Consider the following 7,304-nt stretch of genomic DNA (forward strand, 5'->3'; position numbering starts at 1 on the left):
AGTAATTTCAAATGAGATGTTAACGCTTTCATGTCTGAAACTTCCTTACTAGCAAGAGGAAGAACTGAAGGAATCAGATTCAAAGACAATTTAATGTATCTGTAAGTCTGACAACACTGCTGATACAGTTTAATTGAAGACTAATTGGAACTAAGAAGGCTAGTTATTTTGTCAACTGCATGTATATTAGTTCCAGTCATTTTTAATCCTATGTAACGGTGATAAAGAGTCTAACTTACTTTGTTTAGTTAATAACATTAGGCCAGAAAGGATCACCTAGTCATTTCATGTTACTCAATGCACTGCTAATATAAACAATGTCTAATTACACTGATGACATACTTCCATGAAATGACCAATTAGAACATTTACTGATTCTAAATGTTCACTATTAGACACATTTCCACAGGCTTTCTGTGGATGGTATTAATAAATTCTACTCCAGATTGTAGGAAGCACAAGGACAGAATGCATGGGGAAAAAGTTCTTTCTAGATAGCACAAAGATTATTTCAGTGTATTAGGAACTGTTATCTTCCAGAAAGGCTCCCCCTCCGCACAAATATTTCAAATGAAAATGCACTTTTTCGTATTCTCTAGGAGCATACAATTTTGCATGTTTGTATACTCTTCTTGCTGAATCAAGCAGATCATACCGCATGTTTAAGACATATGGTAAAGGAACTATGTTAGCATTTTTATATTTAGACCTACAAATTTTTAGTGTTTTGTATTAGCTTTAAAAATTGATTTATTGTCTGTGATCTGTACTTGGCATGAATAATACAGAAATGTTACTTATTTATTTTTGTTACTTTACTGATGAGTCAGTAACTGCCCCCTGGAAACATCAGTCCAGCATATACCAACTTTTTATGAAGTGGCACAATCTGACAATAAAATGAAAACAGAAAAATAGAATACATAAGAACAATTTCTGCCTTGTCTAAAGAAAAAAATGCTGACACTGTAAAAATTGCATTTTTAATAGTAGGATGTTTATTCCTTATGTAATCATACTAAAAAAAATTCCCAGTTTTGTTAAAGTAAATAACAGCAGATCAGTATGTGCATTACCAAATCTAATTAACATGAGGTATTAGAAATACTGGAAACAGGGAGACAGTTATCTGAACAATTTAATACATAAACAAATGTACTTTTAGAAGTACATTGAAATCAATGCATATAATAAACCCAAATAAAAATTTGAAACTGCAAAACTCTCTGAAAGTTTTGATATCAGTATTTGCTATACAGGTGTCTAAAATGCTTGTCTGCTACATATGTCTAAAATGGGTAAGGTCTCAATCCTTTTCCACTTAAATGAGTAAAAATGTTACCACTTAATTCAGTGCGTTAGTATCAGGTGCTTTTCCTGCTTGTATTAGCTGATGCTATTACTATTCTACTTACAGAAAAGCGTTTATTGGAATAAAAAGCAGCAGGATGACCTACAGATCTGACCGCTAAGAATTGTTTCAGAGAATTAAAATGTAACTTAAAAACTACAGCATGTAAATAATTACCATTTGCTAAAAATAAAATTAACAAGTGTTCTTTTAAATTAATTGGTATATTCTGAATGTGTGCTACATTGTCTTATCCAGGATATTTAAAAATGAAATATATGATAAACTTTGTCTTCTTGTAATTAGATTAATAAAAGAGAGTAATTAAAAGACTCTTACATTTTTTTCTAAGAGCTAGAAATTATTAAAGTATCCAGAAAAGAATCTAAGCTTTTATTTAAAAAATCATTCTTTGAGCTGAATTGCAATAAATCAATAACAATGTTATTGTTCAATAGGTAATAACTGTCTTCATATAAACTGAAAATATTGTTTGGGATGATTAATATACAATGCAGCATTATGCATTTGGGAGTGTCGATGCATAATTTTTAGTCCTAATGTTATTATGTAATTGAGAGAACATGTTCATTTGCCCTAATAACTACTAAGATGCACTTAATAAAATGAAATGTAATAATACTTGTAATTTAATCTATTCATGGAAGTAATTTTAAAAGTCTACCATTCTCTTTAATGTGGATAACATTCATAATTTATAAAGTGTTGTGATGCAGAATTGACAATGCCATTGTTTTTTACATTTTGAGATGATTCTGCAGCCTTCATTATCTGCATACCAACCTCAGGATTATCAAGGGCAAACAAAAGATAATTAACACCAGAAACAGGCAAATGCAGGAGCTACTGAGTGAGGTTTCTCATTTAATGCAGAACCTTTGAAAACTGGGAAATGGAATAACTACTTAAAACCTTTTTCTCCCCCCCTCCCTCCCCCTGCCCCTGAAAAATATTTCAATGTTTTCTTCTCTTCATTTTTAAATATCAGGGTTTTTGCTATAAAACTATATTGCTATGTTCACCCTCATATGAATTCAGTAAATGATCATGATAAGTATTATTTAAAAGTACCAAGTGTTAATTTTCTGCAGTGTATTTTTGTCTAGAACAACAGAGAGGCTACTATGGTATGGATATTCAGAATCTATTGTTTCATTTATGTGTAAAAATCACTATTTCTCCATGCCTTATTGGACAGTGCTCTAAGATAGGGGCAAAAATGTCTTCTTCACTGAGGTGTTTAATGAATAAGGTATATTTTTATCTGCTAAGAACTTGTGTGACTGCCTATGGCACTTTTATACGTACTCACAACAGAACAATAAAGGTTTACTAAATGCTGATATAGGTCCAAGACAATATATTTCAAATAGAAAGGATCTCTAGAACTTTTTTTTTTTTCTTTTTTTTTTCCCTCAAAGAATCCAGGCTATGATCCTGCATTGCACTCTAAAAGGTTTGCCATATAACTAACCATTTCAGAAAATAATCGGTGAAGATCCTCCATGAAAAGAACCTTTTGAATACTGGGTAAAGAAGCATTGTATCATTAGACTCTTATCCGTGAATGAACATCCTTCTACAAATGGTTCAGGAAAAGTCATTTTACAAATGGAAATATAGGACAGTGACATTCAGAGTTTCATACAATTTACAGGTGTTGATGACAGTCCAACTCCCCGCCCCTTACTTACATAAGAAATTCTTATTACAAGGGAATGTGATTATTAGCCTATGAACCATCCATGAAAGATTCAGCCATTTGTGCTTAAATGGCATGATATATTACCATATATTACCACTTTTTACACTTTTGAACTGAAAATACTTGATAAGTAACTGATCCTAAAATTATATGCAAACAGAGGGAGCTTGCTTTCAGTCCAGTGCAGCAGGCTGACAGCACTGTGGGAGGATGGGGGGATGACATATTAAGATTCCAGTTGTAAGACAGTTCCATGAGATCAGTTCTCTTCCAAGATATGGTGCCAGTTATATCTATGGCAGCACAATCACTGTCAGGGTCATCCTTCTTTTCTGCTGCCCTGACAAGAACCACTCTATCCTGCATGCCCACATTGGGCAGTGAAAGGCATGAGGAAGTGAATGTGATGGACTCTGCTCTGCCCCTCAGTAGGACAGCAGTGGTAGGGACATGCTGAAATCAAGGCCCAGTGCTCTCTTCACATTCGTGGTTTGATTCTCACAGGCAGACAGGTCAGAGTACTTAAGTGCCTAAAATCACACAGGCATCTATAAGGACTCCCAGGCACTAAGTTGTCATTATTTGCATCTTTACTACCTGGATGCTGTCTACATAATTCTGAAGCACAGGGCTCCAAATTCTTTTCGCTCTTAGTTGGAAAGCTTGGGAATTTGAAATAACTTAAGAATCAAGATGATAAAACTCCTAAGTGTTATGGGTAATTCTTTTTTCTTATTAAAATTCCTATTTTAAGGATATTGGCTTCAGTTCTACAAATATTTATATAAAAGCTTTTTAACCTAAGGTCTTTAAAAAGAAATGTACCGTGGCTGGACAAGATAACATGTTCCTTTGATGTAATAGAGAATAGCAGTTCCTTCATGTAATATTATTTACTTAAAGTCCTGCCCCCCACCCCACCGCCCCTTCATTGAACTAATCTTCTATTTAGCTACCCTTGCCCTGCAGGAAAACAAGGCATACTCTCTACTATCTTCCAACTTCCTTTAAATACATTTCATGGAATACAATACCTTTTTTTATTTACATATGGGAAAACACGAAGTTGCAGCTTGATCACCAGGAGACAGAGAAAAGAGTACATGATACCAGGCAATGTCAGAGGACATCCAAATCTTCCATAACAATCACTACTATCCATACACCCACACCTGTCTCCTGAAACAGGCAAGGCAATGCCTGTGTAGACATGTCAACAAATAGAGTAGATAATGTAGACCTTTTCCATTACAGAGACACTCTGCTTCCACACCTTATCCTTTTAACTGCTAATAATGACAATAATGACCACAATAATAAAACTTATTTCCTAATCTTTGCATGTATTATGAGACTCTTTCTCAAAACTTGTCTCTAGAGCTACCCTGCACAATTTTCTGAACATCTTTTAAGTGTCTGTGGTGTTCACAGGTTTATTTTAGAAGCTTACTATAGACTAGAATTTTCAGAGATTTGTAGTAAATAAGGAGGAATACTGAATGCTTATCAGCTGCAGTGAGCTAAAATAGCATACGCTTCTTATTTACATATTTTTAAGGTTTGCATTGCATTTAACATTATATCCATGCTATGCACTCACATTTTCTACGTATTTATTTTACCAGGAGATGTGTTTTGGAAATTTATGTGGTTCTTTCCAGACTGGCACAGTAGTTAAAAGACACATCAATTTAGTCCGTGTGCACAGTTCCCACCTGTGTCATTGGGAATTTTGTGATGAACTGAGAACAATAGACAATTATATAATAAAATGCAGGTATTTAAAGATGTGCTAATAATAGAACACTATAATACTGGCATGCATGTGCATGCACGTGCGTGTGCATGAACCAGAGTTTGTCAGAATTTGGAAACTTAGGTGAGATTACTAAAACTACTCTTATTATGTCTTATATCCCTTATGAGAGGAAACAGGACTGTCTTTTCAGCTGCTGAGTTCCTGTCACTTCATATAACCTACCAAACTGATGAACTGCTTTAGCTGTGTAGAGGCTCACATGCTATGATCTATTATAATTTAAAGTGGATTACAGTGTTCATTCTTGCAACTGCATACATATTAAGAGCTTTATGATACACCTTCAGGTAGAACCATCTTACTGCCATATAGGTGGCTCCATGGCAAACTGGCCAGTTCCAGAGTTGTAGACTCCACACAGACAAAGACCTCGGAGCAACAGAGCTTCATCAGAACAGAAGTTTCTAGAACCAGGCAGGATGCCTGCAGAAGGGATTACTTTCATCCTGTATATGAGTGAAAATGAGCTCCATTTAGGCCTATATCTGCAGTAAAGTACCTGGAATTCTTGGGAGAAGACAGAGTAAGTTAAACAAGTTTGACAATAAGTCCCTAAAGTTTCAAATAAACAAGTTAACAAGTGTATCAAATAAACAAACGGGTTATGTATACAATATATTGGATACAGATTGATTTTTCTCCCTGAAAGTGCATGCACCACAGATATATACACCCACAAATTTGTTGCCTGAGGTTGAAATGATAGCAGATAACTGTCAGAAAATAAATGAATGAATAAATAAATAAATAATAATAATAATAATAAAGCCTTTCACTATATTAAAACTCAGTGGTCACCTTCCAGCATCTAATCAAGGAAGATTGTTTCAAGGTAGGTTACACATGACAAGGAAGCACCGTTTCCCAACATTACCGACTTAGCTTCACCTGATGTTTCTGGTGATCAGAAGAAGGATGAGTAGACTGTCACAGTCCTGCAGCACCTCAGAAGTCCAGTTTGACACCTGCAGGAGGCTCCTCACACCATGGACATGTTTGGAGGTTTTCGGTGTTCATGCCCTGCCAATGCCATGACTGCTTTCCTGGATGGACTCTTGCTGCATATTATACTGTCACTGCTTCTAATACCATTCAGATTCTCCTGTCTTCAGCTTGGAGATCCATTCTGGAACACATCTGAAGTATGGGGTCAGCTTTGATATATGGTCCTCCTTGTGCTGCAATTAATAACTTACAACAATCAGGAAAAAAAAAAAAAGTATACTTTGATTTTCCTGGATAAAGTTGTGCTTCTGATACTTCAATGGTAGGACTTATTGCTTGAATAATTGCAATGTGCCAGATTTCCAAAATGCTTACCCAATGACCATAACTGCCAAATATATACAGTAACTGCAGGAACAAAGAAGTGGGTATGTAATCTGCCTGTGTGTGCAATTACAGTAACAGTTGTTTGTACATGTTGCATGAATGTAGTTTTATGTATGCAATTATGGAAATCAAAGCCTGAACTTGTAGTGAGAATTGTAGATACCTCCCTAACTGAAACTGATGCCAGCTCTACTTTCTACTTCCAACTGACTGAACAGCTTTTAAAACTCTTTTACTACATTGATTCTTCTAGCTGTCCATGCACACTGTGTCTTATAACGTTATTCAATTGATCTACAGTTTTGAGGGCCAAAGTGGATCTCTAGAGAGAAGGAGAATAATTGGCCAAGTTTATCAGTCATGCCAGATAAACTTCTACAATTCAGAGTGAACTCTTGTGAGTGGAGTTGGAGAAAGGAGTAATCTGGAACTTTTGAGTGTCTCATTGATGGGAGAATAGACTGAAGAAGCCCCTGTTTGGTGGTCCAATTTTTCAGTGATCACAGTGATCACACTTAAGTTACTGAAGCATATCTATTAATCTGCATGCTACATAATGAATAAAGTGATGAAAAAATCTTGATTCAAACCACAAAATGATTTATTTGAGTTAAAGATGGTTGTTGTTATTGTTGTTGCTGTTTTGTTTGGTTTGATTTGGTTTGGTTTTGAATTTAGCTGTGGTTTGCTAGAGTGCACTTTTTGTCCAGAAATTCTCAATCAACACTTTTGTAGATTTCTGTCTTTTGTGTGCATTCAGGCTGCAATCTGAAAGTAAGTTTCAAGTTGAATTAATGTAGCTACTAGATATGCTCAGAGTCTGTCAAGTAAGGAAAGTCATACCATAACCTTAGCTTTGCCTGTGAGTTTACAGTAAAGTTCGGCCATGGAAAAATATTATTTGCTTGTGTCAAACATAGAATCTAAATAACTGTGACTTACAGAACCTAATTCTACCACTCAGATTTGTGAATTCATTTCAAAAAGAATAGAAATAATTAACTTATATCCCAGGAGAAAAGGGAAGAATAGCAACTCCTATACAGGTAAATGTTTAATTAGACTTTTTGCATGTG

The 7,304-nt window shown here is 35.1% G+C and overlaps 1 long non-coding RNA gene across 1 annotated transcript in view; it reads right to left on the bottom strand.

Annotated features, from left to right (window-relative positions):
• Positions 1-2,314: 2,314 nt before the first annotated feature.
• The window catches only part of LOC310903133, a 10,753-nt gene continuing 5,763 nt past the window's right edge, over positions 2,315-7,304 (bottom strand). Inside the window, exon 3 of the long non-coding RNA XR_014587290.1 lies at positions 2,315-6,087. This is a non-coding gene — a long non-coding RNA (uncharacterized lncRNA). The remainder of the gene's footprint in view (positions 6,088-7,304) is intronic.

This window comes from Anser anser (genome assembly GCF_964211835.1).
Source record: "Anser anser genome assembly, chromosome: 1".
Taxonomy (NCBI): Eukaryota; Metazoa; Chordata; class Aves; order Anseriformes; family Anatidae; genus Anser; species Anser anser.